Here is a 15,404-nt window from a genome sequence, read left to right as displayed (position 1 = left end):
ATTGCCATGCTTGCCTCAATACAAAATTTCACAGGAAGACGAAGAAGCACTTGTACGCTTTGTTCATGATTTAATTAAAGTGGGCGTTGTGGAGGAAGTCCCTTACAATGTTTGCAACAGTCCTATTCTTCCCATTTTGAAAAAAGATACTGACAATAGGATTTACAGATTCATTATTGATTTGCAAGAAGTTAACAAGATTGTAGTCCCACAATACCCAGTGCTTTCTGACATAACGACACTTCTTACTTTGGTTTCTCCGAAAGCAACTACATTTTCTGTGATTGACCTGAAGATTGCTTTCTTTTCGATTCCTATTCATCCTGATGGCCAATATTTGTTCAGCTTCACTTTGAATAATCGATCGTACAGATTTTGTAGAATTCCTCAAGGGTACACTGAGAGTTCTAGTATTTACAGCCAAGCATTGAAAATACAGCTTGATTCTTTTGCTTTACCTGAAGGTGTGGCTCTCATACAATAGGTCAACGACATCCTGTTGGCAGGCGATACTCCTGAAAAATGTACTTTGTCTTTGCATTCTTTCCTTGCATCGCACCATCATAAAGTGTCATGGAAGAAATTGCAATATTGTGGACCGAAGGTAACCTATTTAGGTCACCTTCTGTCTAAGGAGGGCCGTGCACTTACACCAGATCGTATTCAAGTAATTTTAGACACACCAGTGCCTTCCATTCGGAAAGATGTCCGTGCATTCATTGGTCTGACTTTATTTTGCAGGCAATGGATATAAGGATTGTCACACATTGTTAAACTCCTGTTAGTGCTTTTGACTAAAGACCATTGCCCCTTCCATGGACAGATGAATGTCAGAATGCTTTTCATCAGTTACGTCAAGCTCTTTATTCTGCACCAGTGTTAGGTACTCCAGATTATACGAAGCCTTTTACACTCTATGTACGTGAGAAAGATGGATGCGCAATGTCCGTTTTAGTACAGACACACAGTGACAAGCAGCGTCCCTGTGCTCGTGCATTACCTGGGTGCTTTCGTTCAGTTGCAGCACCAGCTGTGTTCATACGTCAGAGTGAATAGTGGATAGTTTTGGAGTGGATAGTTTTGTCACATAAATTGTTGGTGCTAGTACCCCATGCGGTTGCTGTTATGTTATGTTACTATAGTTTTATATAGCGCAAATTACCACTGGTCTCTAAGCGCTTTTAAATAAAAAGGAACACAACAAATAGCCACCGGTAGACCGCCCGCGACCACACTGACGATTTAAAGTATAGATGTTATCTTTTTAAACAAGTGGGTCTTTAACGCCTTTCTGAAGGACAATAGCACTGGCTCCCCTTGCAGGCTTGCAGGTAACTCGTTCCAGATTTGAGGAAGGAGGACGGACAGAGCTCTACCACCCTTTGATTTATGGTTAAATCTCAGTGGGGTTAGTTTACAGGCTTTGGAGGAGCGCAAGGCTCGGCCCGGGATGTACTTTCTCAGACAGTCTTTGATATATTTAGGTGCTTCTCCATAGATGGCTTTATGGGCTATAAAGAGACACTTGAACTGCACTCGATGTTCGATGGGCAGCCAGTGCAACTTCTGTAGAAGGGGCGTCGCTCGTGTTCTCCTCGGTAGGGAGAAGATCAGCCTGGCCGCATCATTCTGAACCACCTGCAATTTCCTAAGGAGCTTCCGCGGAAGTCCCAAATAAAGAGCGTTACCATAGTCCAGCCGCGAGATGACTATGGCGGACACAATGGATTGCAATGTCGGAACAGAGAGAATAGGAACAAGTTTCCGGAGTTGCCTGAGTTGGCCTATACAAGAGCTCACCACCACGGAAACTTGAGGGGCCATGGACAGATCTACATCAATTTTTAGCCCTAAACTTTTTACTGCTCTTCCCGGAGTTGGCATCTCCCCTAATTCGGGGGGCCAGAAAAGATCACACCAGGGGCTATCTTGTGAAGTGTTGATGAACACCTCAGTTTTATCTGGGTTAACCTTCAGGTGGTTATTTGCCATCCAGTTAACCGCAAATCTAAGAAGATTCTTTACTGAGTCTTGCGCCTGGCTGGTGTTATCAAGTTGGACTAACAATCGAGTATCATCCGCATAGTTAAAAACTTGACAGTTTCTATGTGTGAGTTCTTCCACTAGAATTTGCAGATAAATATTAAATAGAAGAGGAGACAGTGCAGATCCCTGGGGTACGCCACAGGTCACGGAACTAGCAGCGGATAGTTGATCTCCCATTTGCACTCTCTGAATCCGGCCAGTTAAAAATGATTTAATCTTTTTAAATGCTTGCCCCGTTATTCCCAGTTTCGATACACTGCCATCGTTGACCATATTGAATGCTGCTGACAGATCTAAGAGAATCAGGGCACGAGGCTGTTTGTTAACAGCCCTGATTCTCAGGTTGTCAACAACAGAGGCCATCACCAGCTCCGTGCTGTGCTGTGATCTAAAACCTGCCTGTCTGGGATGGAGAAGTCCATGTTCCTCCAAGTAACTGGCTAGAGTATTCAAGACCTGCTTTTCCAGGATCTTTGCTAGGAAAGGGAGTTGGGAGATGGGCCTGTAGTTTTTTAAGAGCTTTTGTATCCACCCCTACTTTTTTCAGGAGGGGGATAACCCTAGCTTCCTTCAGATTCACTGGCAGGTACCCTGATTCTAATGACTCATTTAGTAGATCCAGCACCTGCTTTTCAAAGCCCGGCAAGGCCATTTGAAATATTCTCGGGGGGCAAGGGTCCATTCTGGAGCCTCATTTGCTCTGGTGAACTATTGCCACCAAACTCACTTCATCGAGGCGTGGAATGCTGTTCAGGTTCCAGCCCAGGTCCAGCGGATTAGATGGATCTAGTACCCTGAGTTCAGCCAGGGTTCTAGTAATGTCCATGATGATATCCTGGACTTTCTGAAGAAAAAAACTTCTGGAAGGTATCGCAGTCCGGACGATCGTTTATTGGGACTTTACCCTCCATCTGCGTGAGTTCCTTCAGGATGGAGAAGATCTCTTTTTGCTTATTACCAGCTCGGACAATTCTGCCCTCATAAAAGGCTGCCTTCCTGAGTAGGATATCAGCCTTGGATTTAGACAGGAGAGCCTTGTAAGCGTCAGAATCCGCAAGGTTATAATTGAGTCTCCACCTCCTCTCTGCTTGGCGCAGAGCTTGTTTTATCTCTCTGAGTCATTGAACCAGGGAGCTCCTTTCCCTTTCGCTCTGGCCCTCTCTATCCATTCAGGGGCTAGTGTATCAATAGCAGCCTGGAACCAAGACATTAATGCTGTACTTTTATGGTCTAGGTTACCCTCACTCATAGTTAGGGGTGGAGTAGAGAGAAGCACTGAGACTAGAGATTCAGCCTCCACTCTCTTCCAAGATTTAACCTTCCTCCATAGAGGATCTGACAGTAGAGGTAAGCAATCACACGGGACCCAACATTTAATCAAGGAATGGTCTGACCAAACACAAGGGCTGATGTCGGTTATCTTTACCCGAGGCATAGAAGACCAAATCAAGTCAAGAGTGTGGCCCTTAACTTGAGTAGGGTCTGCTACCAGTTGTGACAAGTCCAGAGAGGACAGGTTAATTTCAAATCCTGCCTCTACAGGATCTCTGGGTGACTTATCCCAGTGATAGTTAAAATACCCTACCACCAGGAGATGTTTATATCTTGATCGAAGATCTGTTAAAAGCTCCAGAAGCGCTTCATTGAAATCTGGAGAACCTTTGGGTGGGCGATATACTACTAGCAACACAATGCAGGAGGATTTCAGGGAGATTTTTATTCCCAGAAGCTCTATGCTGTCACAATTTTCTGCGGCAATTTGGGTCACCATGAGAGACTTTTTAAATAAGATTGCAACTCCCCCCACCTCTGAAATCCCCAGGTCGGTTGTACCATAGCGCATCAAATTCTAGAGGTAATGCTGCCAGAATATCTGGGGAGGATGTAGCCCCCAGCCAGGTTTCTGTAAGGACTAAGATGTCAATATCCCCTTCAAAGAGGAGAGAAAACACTTCAAGATGGTGTTTTTGCAGAGAGCGTGTATTGAGCACTGCTACTCTTAGACCCTGGATCGTATTCGTATGGGAATATTTCTGAACCAGTGTGGATCCTTTCACTCACCTCAATAGTGACTCTTCTCATAACCTGGCTCGCGTGGTGCTCTCTAACACCTCGTTGCCAGTTTTTAATGCCAGAAGTGTCTCCCTGGAATAACTATAGTGTTGGATAGGGGTCCTGGCCCCTGGGCCCGTCGTGGCGCGGACAGGCGCAGACGGGCTTGCCTCTGGCACGCCTCCGGCGCGTGCTGCGCGCGCGCACTGCGTGCTTGCATTCCTGGTCTTTAAATAGTGTTTGGCAGTAATCCCTGTAACACTAGTGCGCTAACCAAGATGGCGTCTTGGAAGCGTGCAGGAGTCCCTGGTCCCTCACCCAAAATGGCGGTCGGGAGCAGAGAGGGCTCGAGGGCTCACCCAAATGGTGAGTTGTCTAGTTCCAATTTCCTATGCCCTTTTGAATCAGACCAAAACACAACACTTAACTAGTGCCCGCTTGACAGGATACGAATTGACACTGTTAGCACCTCATATTACCCTAAAGAGATGTGCGACTTTAAATCCAGCCACTTTGTTGCCATATCCTGTGACCCAGTCTCAGTCACAGGAGCCTCTTGATTGTATATCCCTTACTGAAGAACAGACAAAGGGTCGCGTTGCTTTGCAAGATATGCCCCTTTCAGATGTAGATGGAGAACTGTGGGTTGATGGGTCCTGTTTGAAGTTACCAGATGGCACGACTTCAGCTGCATATGCAATTACGACACTTCAGACAGTAGTGGAAACAGCTCGTATACCTCAGAAGTCAGCTCAAGCATCTGAACTAATAGCTTTAAAACCAGCGTGTGACCTTAGCACTGACTTGCGTGTGAACATCTATACAGACAGCCGCTATGCTTTTGGAGTGGCCCATGATTTTGGTCTGCTTTGGAAGGAAAGAGGCTTTCCTACATCCCATGGGATGCAGATAATGCATGGAGAATTAGTGCATAACCTTTTGACTGCACTGACATATCCAAAGAAGATGGCGATTGTGAAGTGTAGCGCACACAAGAAAGTGACTGACAAGATAGGACAACGTAATGCTTTTGCAGATCGCGTAGCTCGTGAGACTGCAATGCAATGAAGCACTACTTCCATGTACGTAGTGAAGTCTCAAGCTGAGCGACGGCATGATGTTAGAGAGGAAGTACTAGATGTACAGAGATCAGCTTCTGTAGCAGAACTTGAGCAATGGGACAAAGAAGGAATATTGGACGATGAGTGTTGCTGGCGCAACAAAGACATGGATAAATGAAAAATACCTGCAGCCTATTTACAACCTATGGTTCAAATGGCACATGGGCTGGCACATGTTGGAGCTCTAGCAAAAACGAAATTGCTTACGCGAGTTTGGGAGCATCCTGAAATTGCCAATACAGCTAAGAGAGTAGTACAGTCCTGTTTGATCTGTTGGCAGTATAATCCTGGTAAAGGGACACAGACTCCTACAGGAGGGTTTGCTACACCGACTGCACCTTTTGAAGTTTTGCAGATGGACATCCAACTTGAACGCTGCAATAACTTGAAGTATGTCCTAGTGGTGGTATGTGCCTTCAGCAAATGGATAGAGGCATACCCAACAAAGGATATTACAGCTCTCACTACAGCAAAGGTGCTTCTAAAGGAGTTTTTCCCAATATTTGGGTTTTTCAAACTTTTGTGGAGTGACAACGGACCTCATTTTATTTGGCAAGTTGTTGAGTATGTTCTGAAAGGATTATTAATCAAACAGAAATTCCATGCAGTCTTCCACCCACAATCAGCAGGATTAGTGGAGAGGTACAAAACTACTTTTATTGAAGTTAGCGAAAACACAGATGGCGGTTATTTAACATATATTAAACCAAATACCTACCAAAATTAATACAAGGTATCATGAACAAAAAACATTGATAACTGCATAATGCAAATTAGGTTCTCAAATTGACTTGAACCCTGTAATCTAAAATCACTGTTTTTTACAAAACATCATAAATCTGCACCAAAAAACTTCCTGTATTTGAAATTTCTCACACGGGGTCCATACCCTATTCAATCAGTGATCTCCTAAAGTGCATTGGCTAAAGTACATATAAATCTAACTTAAAATAGTGATTATATATATCTAAACAATCACTCTTAATTCAACCCCCAAATCATCTAACATGACATATATATATTTTTTTTTTGGTGCAATGTGGTCTATTCACAGGATCGCTCTACAGCGGGTGCCGGCGTTGGGCCAGACCAATGGCAAAAAACAATTTTATGTACAAAAGACGCCGCACTCAGCAACTCCAGTTCTCACAGATTTATTCAGTGCCCAGTCTTTCTCAGGCTATTCAGTGCCCAGGTGTTAGACTGGGCACTGAATAAATCTGTGAGAACTGGAGTTGCTGAGTGCGGCGTCTTTTGTACAAAAAAAAAAAAAATATATATATATATATATATATATATATTTAAACACACTGACAGGAATCCTTCGGAAATTGAGGCCACAGAGAGAGTAAGTTAAAATTCAGCTTTTAATGTCAGCATACCGGCAAATGGCAGCACGGGGCCCGTGCTTCACAGATATCCAAACGCCATATACATACATACATACATACATACATACATACTTTCTTTTGGAGGTGGTGGTTGAAGATTGGGGAGGGTTACTGCCAGTTCTCTCATTTCTGCAGCAGAATACTTGTTCGGATGCTTGCGCTGCATGTGTCTAATCATGGTATTATTACCAAAAGAATATTTTTTGTTAGGGTTCCCCCTTGAAAGTTCCATGCCACAGATTAGGCAAGTCACCTTGGGCGCATTGACTTTCTTCTTGCCCACTGGTATAGAAAAAAACTCCCATACAATGTGCTGCCTTGGCTTGTATGGGGTATTGTCTTCTTGCAGCCACCTTCTCCCCTCCTCCTCTTCCTCCTCCTCCTCTTCTTGACCACCAATGTAATGTTGTGGTGGTACTCGTGGTGGTGGTGGTGGTGGTGGTGGTGGTGCAGATGCTCCAGCTGCTGCTGCTACTGTAGCCATTTTAAAGTACAAAATGTTTCTCAAAGATGTTCAAACAGGTCTTCCTCAGTCAAAGGACAAAGTCAGACTAAGGGAAAAAGGTGGGGTCTTTCATCATTTGGAAAAAAAAACTGTCCTGAACCAATGAAAAGTGTTATTTTCAGGTCACATGACCCAGGCTTTCATCATTTGGAAACCAAAACTGTTCTGCACCAATAAAAAGTGTTATTTTCAGGTCACATGACCCGACGCGCGGGTCGCGTAAGCGCGTCGGATGTTTACGTTGCGCGATCGTATTCGCTCGAGTGCTTCCGGGTGTGCTTACACTGTGCGTATCACGCGGACACGGCTACACGATACGTCACGATGATGTTTTCGTTCCCGGCAATAGCGCTAACGGGGCGCTAACCGGTGCGCGCCCCAGGGCGTGCCGAAAAACTGCACTTTCCGGTGCACACACCGGGGTGCACACACCGGGAGCGCACCAAGGCAAAAAAAATATATATATGTATTATTATATAAGTATACAATATAGGATTCATTATAAAAAATATTACATTTCAGAGGTTTGAGGCCCTATATATAGTTAGGAGTTAGCATTTAAAAAACCTATGAAATTCACTGAAAAAAAACATAGGTTTCACACCAGTTATAGTTAGGAATTAGCATTTAAAAAACCTATTAAATTCACTGAAAAAACCATGAGTGTCATGAGTGATGTAATATCTGATGTCATCAGCAGTGCATTGCAGGCGCGCAAGTTATAGTGAGTCCAACTAACTATAACGTGGGAATTTCAATGGTTTTATGTCAGTAAAATTTCCAGCTAACTATAACTGGTGTCAAACCTATGGTTTTTTCAGTGAATATGTATAATATATATATATATATATATATATATATATATATATATATATATATATATATATATATATATATATATGTTCAATGAAAAAACCATAGGTTTTAGCCCATATATAGTTAGGGATTAGCATTTACAAAACCTTATTTTACTCGCATAAAACCATTGAAATTCGCATATATAGTTAGATGCGCTAACTATATATCGCGCACCCGCAATCCGCTGATGATGTCACATATTACATCATTCATGACATGCTCAGTGACATCACTGATGACATCACTGATGACATCTCAAATGACATCACTGATGACATCACTGATGACATCTCAAATGACATCACTGATGACATCACTGATGACAACATCCAGTGACTGTATGTTTCTGTAAAGTTAAAATATGTCTTACATATTGAAGAATGAGTGGATGTATAAGTGTCTGGATGAAGGATTTAGTAGGTGCATGACTGACTGTATGAGTGAGTGATTAAATGTGTCTCACTGAGTGAATGGGTTAGTGACTAAACTGTCTTAATTTGTGCATCATTATGTCTGTTGTTCTGTAAACTGCTGCATGTGTTGATCAGTAGCTATATGAGTAACTATATGTGTTATTGATTGGTTGCCCAAGTATTTGTATGGGAGACTGAGTGTGTGTGGGTGACTGGGAGGTGTATGACTTTGTGCATAGATGTGTGAGCAGTTGATTCACTAGATGTATGGGTTAAAAGTGCATGTGGAAACAGCTGTATGGGCGGTTGACTGTGTGCATGAGTGTATTGGTGAGTGAATGGATATCTCAGTGCTACATGTCAAAGTAATTACATATGTAAAACACAGTACATGTGAGAGTTGACATATATAAATAACTGTGCATAAGAGCCAGTGAATGTGTGAGTGGCTGTATGGATCATTGTGAACTTGTATCAGGGATTGTATAAGAGAGTACATATGTGTTAGTATATGTTTGAATAAGTAAGGTGTGTATAACTGTATAGTAGAGGAAATGGAGGTGTGATTGATTCTTTGCATGACTGACTAGGTGTGTGAGTAACTCCATGGATGAGTGACAGTCTGTGAGTTTTTGTTTACACTGAGTGTATCTAAGGTTATATTAGAGTCTGAAGAGGTTCATCGTATTATCACATGAATGATGTCATTAGTGATGTGCTCAGTAATGTCAAATGAGATGTCAAATGAGATGTCATCAGTGATGTCATTTGAGATGTCTTCAGTGATGTCATCAGTGATGTCATCAGTGATGTCATCAGTGATGTCATTTGAGATGTCATCAGTGATGTCATCAGTGATGTCATTTGAGATGTCATCAGTGATGTCATCAGTGATGTCACTGAGCATGTCATGAATGATGTAATATGTGACATCAACAGCAGTGGATTGCGGGTGCGCGATATATAGTTAGCGCATCTAACTATATATGCGAATTTCAATGGTTTTATGCGAGTAAAATAAGGTTTTGTAAATGCTAATCCCTAACTATATATGGGCTAAAACCTATGGCTTTTTCATTTAATTTCAATGGTTTTTTAATAGCAAATATCAAAAGCTGTCAAATGTCAAGTACATGATAGGTAAAAACATTTTCGTGTTTATGCACACTGATGTGCTTTGAACGCTGCCCCCCCCCCCCTCTCTTTTCTCTTAGCAGTACTCTCTCTTTGCAGATAGTGAAGGGTAGTTAACGCAGGCCTTTGCCCCCGTTGTAATCCGTCGTGCTTCTCTCTCTATTTGATTGATTGCTATCCAAGCATTTACTGTTTTAGAATTGGTTCTCTTTGGTTCATTCTGTATTTACAAACAAGCACAGAGTCGCAATACTCTGTTTAGTCTTTGCAGATAGTGAAAAATCGTTTAAAAAAACAAAAGGAATCAAGCAAAATCAGTAGGCCACTAATGGGATCTGTTTTTGACCTCGCTAAAATAGAAACATTAAGAACAACCCCTCATGAGAAATACGAAACTAGTGAGATGAACTTAGCTCCACACCATGATGGCTGCAAGACAGCTCGGCTCCGCCACCCACCCCGCCCAACATAACGACAAACCCTATGCAAATATTATAAATATATACAACACACCAGCAAAGTAACAGGGTAAAACGTTTTATTAAATAACTATATACATGGCAGCCTGCTGCAACATCGATCCAAATGCCTTTTGGTGACTCTTCCATTGTGAACATTGTCCCACAATCCGTTTGACCTGAAACGATTACACAAATAAAACATTTGTGAGTTTTAAATTTCCGGAGAAGTATAATTCACCAATAGTTTTCTCTGTAGATCTTTTTCCATTAACAATCCCAGTTCCATCACCCGCCCAGGATATCACTACTGTTAGTTGTCATTGTTGCTTCTGTTTTAATAAAAAATGTTTTAAGGTGTTTACTGTTTTTGTTGCGATGTATATATTTATAAGTTATTAAAGTGTTATAATCCTACTAATTTTTTTATCGATTATTGCTGTTTGAGATATTCCCTGTCTACAAACAGAGAAGAATAGAAATATTCTGTCTCCCTTTGCAGATAGTGAAGGATAGGTAATGCAGACTTTTGTCCCCCGTTGTAATCCGTCATGCCTGATTGATTGATTGGCTGGACATTTATTGTTCAAGGAATAGTTCTTTCGAGGTACTCTCTGTTTGCAAATAACGTGGAATAGAAATATTCTGTCTAGTCTTTGCAAGTAGTGAAGGAAGGGTAATGCGGACCTTTGTCCCCCGTTGTAATCTGTCATGCCCTTCTACTCCCCACTGATTGAGAAACTAGTTCCACCCGGACCATTTATTAGAGGTACATCATCTGACTCAACCGGAGAGAACCCCTAATAAAGAAGACCTATGTAAAATACGAAGTAATCCCTGTATCCTGTTAAACAGAAACTTTAGCATGAAACACACTTGAAAAGGAAGGGAAAGAAATCGAACAAAATCAGTAGGCCTCTGATGAGTTTTTGACTTCGCTAGAAATAAGAAACATGAAAGTGGTGAAAGAAGCCAAGCTTGACGTTACGGCAGGCACAAGGTAGCTAGGCTCCGCCACCCCCCCACTGCTCCAAGCATGTCTGTCCCACCGCCCGCCACGCCCAATAACGGTAACATGAAATAAATACAAATCAGCAGATACCTACCCCCATTCCGGAAACTCCCGAAGTGCAACAGGTTCGCGGCTACGCCCATCGGAAGACGAGGCCTTCGGCACGTGTAGGGCGAGTCCTGCTGGCAGCCGTCGGCCGGGGAGGTCATCCCATAAGGTGGGCCAGGAGAGGAGCCGAGGCCGACGGGATTCTTCTTCTTTCTTAGATAATGGCTGCGACAACGGGGGCGGATGTCTTGCACATGCCACCGACCCCCCCCCCCCCCTCGTATCTCCTGGTCTGGCCCCGGCTTGATATGAGCTCCCCGTTTGGGCCTGAAGCGGCGCCCTGCAGGCCACGGGGGGGGATGTCTTGCCTCTGCCTCCGACCCCCCCCCCCTCTTATCGCCTGGTCCGGACATCACGGATATCAACGCCAGGTGTCGGCGTGGGGTGCGCTGGGAGGGAGAGGCGGCGCGAACAAGCCTCTCCCACCCCCACAGGTGAGGGCCCCTCGGCTGCACCCCCAACGCTCCACTCACCCAACAAAAGGGTTCCTCCACTCTTGCGATACAGCGACGCTGCATTCACCCGACAAAAGGGTTCCTCCACTCTTGCGATGCAGCGACGCTCCACTCACCCAACAAAAGGGTTTCTCCACTCTTGCGATGCAGCGACGCTGCACTCATCCAACAAAAGGGTTTCTCCACTCTTGCGATGCAGCGACGCTCCACTCACCCGACAAAAGGTCTCGTCCACTATTGCGAGGCAATGATGCTCCGCTCACCCAGCGGGGGTCTCGTCCACTGTTGCGGTGCAACGGCGCTTCTGAGTTCAACTAGAAAATGAGTCCTGCATCCAGAAACGTTCTCCTCAACTTTGAAGATTCTATAAGAGCCACGGGGGCCCCCGACCCCCGATGGGGAATGACTGCCATGATCACCCACGGAACGACCACGACGTAGCCGCGGGACGTCGGCGCGCTCATGCCGGCGCCGGCCTCAGTCTTGAAATCACCAAAATCCTGCAAGACTACCAACTTGATCAGTTCCGGTGGGACACCAGTATGACCCGGTAGGAGAGATTTTTACCTCCCACCCCTCTTTGACTGATGGTTCATGTCGCCAGTCCCCTCTACTACCCTTCAACGAAAACTTTTAGACTGCCGAAAGAGGTCCCGGTCCAACCACGAGTTGGTGCAGACATTTTGACTATACTTGGACCTTCCTGACCTCACCCAAAATGGCGCCGGTACAAATGAAACTATTGTGCCCCGATTGCTCAGCCTTGATATCATGAGATATGTATGCAGTTTTTAGCACATGAATTGATATGGGATAAGACTGATTATATGTTCGGACAATTAATTGATCCGGGATGGGTATTGATTATACGTTCGAACAATAAATTGACATGGGACTTGTACTGATTACACATTCGGACAATGAATTGATATTAAGCTCTAATGCATCATTGATTACTGTATTTATTGAAGGTTAGAATTGTCGACACTTTTGGTACTTGCTCACAATGAATTATCGATATGATTTTGTTGCACTTGTCGCACTTTTTACTGATTATATATTCGGACAATGAATTGATCCGGGATGGGTATTGATTATAAGTTCGAACAATGAATTGACATTGGACAGGTACTGATTACACGTTCGGAAAATGAATTGATATTAAGTTCTAATGCATCATTGATTACTGTATTTATTGAAGTAATACTGATCTCTCCGCATGAAATTAATTTTCCACATGCTACACAAGTCAATCTCATCTGCCCAAAGTTCTTTTGCAGATTTGGGACCGTTTCCCTTGCCTCTGACTCACTTATTGCTAAGTCATTGGTGGATGTTTTTGCCGGTCGGGGGTTATCCCCCAAATCTGGAAGTTGTGCTTTAGAATAATTAAAAGGGTGCCACCTCTCCATGTGCCGATGCATGGTATGATTACCATAGCAATATTTTTTTCGGTCCCTCTCGAGAGTTTTTTTTTTTGCAGATGAGGCAGGTAACGAACCTGGCTTTAACTTTCTTTTCATGAGAAGGAAAAGAAAAAAATTGCCAGATAAAATTCACTTTCACATGGGACGTTCTTGGCATTTCTTTTAGTTTTTTAATGTACATGTTCATAAAACGATTACACAAATGAAACATTTGTGAGTTTTAAATTTCCGGAGAAGTATAATTTACCAATAGTTTTCTCTGTAGATGTTTTTCCATTAACAAACCCAGTTCCATCACCCGCCCAGGATATCACTACTGTTCCCCATATCATAAAACCTTAGGATGTTCAATAACTGAAACAGCTAATATGGGTTTACTTACAGGGGACATCTTTTGTTCTGTTTTGTAAAGTAAAACTATTGTGAACGCAAGTATTATACATAGTAAGTGTTTAATATAGCATTTGTCAGTCATTGGTTAAGCAGCTAGGACCTGTTCACTCTTGACACCCCAGGTGCTGTGTATGTTGCACTATAGTGCTGCATCGGGAATACGGACAACCCTATTGATGTTGATTTTTCATTATTGATTATTGTAAAGAAATGGCGACTCCCCCCTTTAGAAGATTAGCTAAATCTTTGCGTAATTTGGGCATAAAAGTTATATTATTGGAAGTAGATGGTTATAGTTCTGGTTAATTTCCATTCAGAATGTCCTACACAGCACCACTCTAGGTAAATATGCTGCCTTGGGACTATTCGCACAACAGACCGCTACTGACCATTGTTGCTTCTGTTTTATTAAAAAATGTTTTAAGGTGTTTACTGTTTTTGTTGCGATGTATATATTTATAAATTATTAAAGTGTTATTTTCCTTCTACTTTTTTGTGAGTGCTATATATTTTTAATGTGACACATAATTGTGAAGACTTTGATGTACAAAAAGGCATCCCTGGAATCTTCAGTTCAGGCTCGGTCCCACACACCCTCACAGTGAGAATCCCCTCTCCAATCACAATACAGGATGGTTATCAGATTGCAGGAACGCGTGTAGTGTGACATATCTCATCGGGTGGGGGCCTTGATCTACTGTAACTTCTTTGAAGAGGGGTGATTCTTTACAGTTGAGGCCATAAACTACATCTGCAGGGCTAGGTGATAGCCTGGGACGGGCCTGGACAATCGGACACAGAGTCAGAGGAGTGTCAGAGGGTGCGGTAGTGAATAGGGTGAAAGGCAGGTGTCGGGCGGGCACAGGGTGTGATTCTCAGAGAAGAACACCGCAGATGGGAGGAGGTTTCTAGCCCATACATGAGAAAGAGAGCGGGAGTGACCAGTGCGTGGGGGAGATGCTTGCGAGGGTGCAGACAGTGGGTCTGGTCAAGGCATCTAAAATGGCTGCCATGCTCAACAAAAGTGTGGCATTGCAAAAAAGACAAGATGGCGCAGACAATGTTTATCAATAAGGATTAATTTATAACAATTATTTAAAACCAAATATTTACTCGCAGTGACAACATGGCGGTCAACAGTTCCTGATTTCCATCGAATCGAACGTTAACAGACGTCACGCAACAAAAAAAAAAAACGCTCACGCACAGCCGCTGGAAGACATGTATCAACATATATGAGCCTCCTCAGCCACCCTCAGAAAACAAAAGGGGTCAGGATACGTCTCCTGTACCCCCTTATACCTAGTAATTTAATGAAATCGAAACACAAAATGGCGAATTCACGTTTCGCTACCAGTTTGCGAACCGAGAAGCGCTTCTACCGCGAAAAATCAATTATTTGCCCCACGGGACCCTTTAATAACCCCAACATCATTCCTAGGGGTTCAAGAGAGATCTACCTAGCCCCCTTTCATTAAATTCCCCCTTCGTTTTTCTCCTCCTCTTGTCTATCGATCCTACCGACAGACAAGATGGCGGCCGCACCGGACTGTTTAGAATGTTGACAGACACCGGAGAGCCAATCAGCTTCGCTACGCAAAGCTCCGTTACGCGAAAAGTACGCGATCTGGAGCGCTATCTGGGACGCTGTCACAGATATACCTGTTTTTTAAACGTTAATTTCTCAAAATCCACTGGAGCACATATATTGAGACCCAGCAAAGGCACATCGGGCTAACAGTCCCTACAATTTTGCCAAGTTTCGTGCAAATCCATTCAGCCGTTCGAGCTAAAAGTGAGGCCAAACGCCCTATGGAAATTAACATGGGAAAAATGCGTTTTGGGACCCCCCTTTTTTCTCGGCCCCCTCTTGACGAACCCCCCCCAAATTTTCAGGGGCTGCTCAGAAACAAAATGTGCCATTTTCCTGAAAATTTCAGCCGATTCCGTCCACAAACGCCAAAGTTATTAGACATAGAATTTTCAAAAGTTCCATAGAGAAATAATCCTAACTATATATACCTACTGGCT

The sequence above is a fragment of the Lissotriton vulgaris genome, chromosome 3_1 (assembly GCF_964263255.1).
Source record: "Lissotriton vulgaris chromosome 3_1, aLisVul1.2, whole genome shotgun sequence".
Lineage (NCBI taxonomy): Eukaryota > Metazoa > Chordata > Amphibia > Caudata > Salamandridae > Lissotriton > Lissotriton vulgaris.
This window is presented reverse-complemented; position numbering follows the sequence as displayed.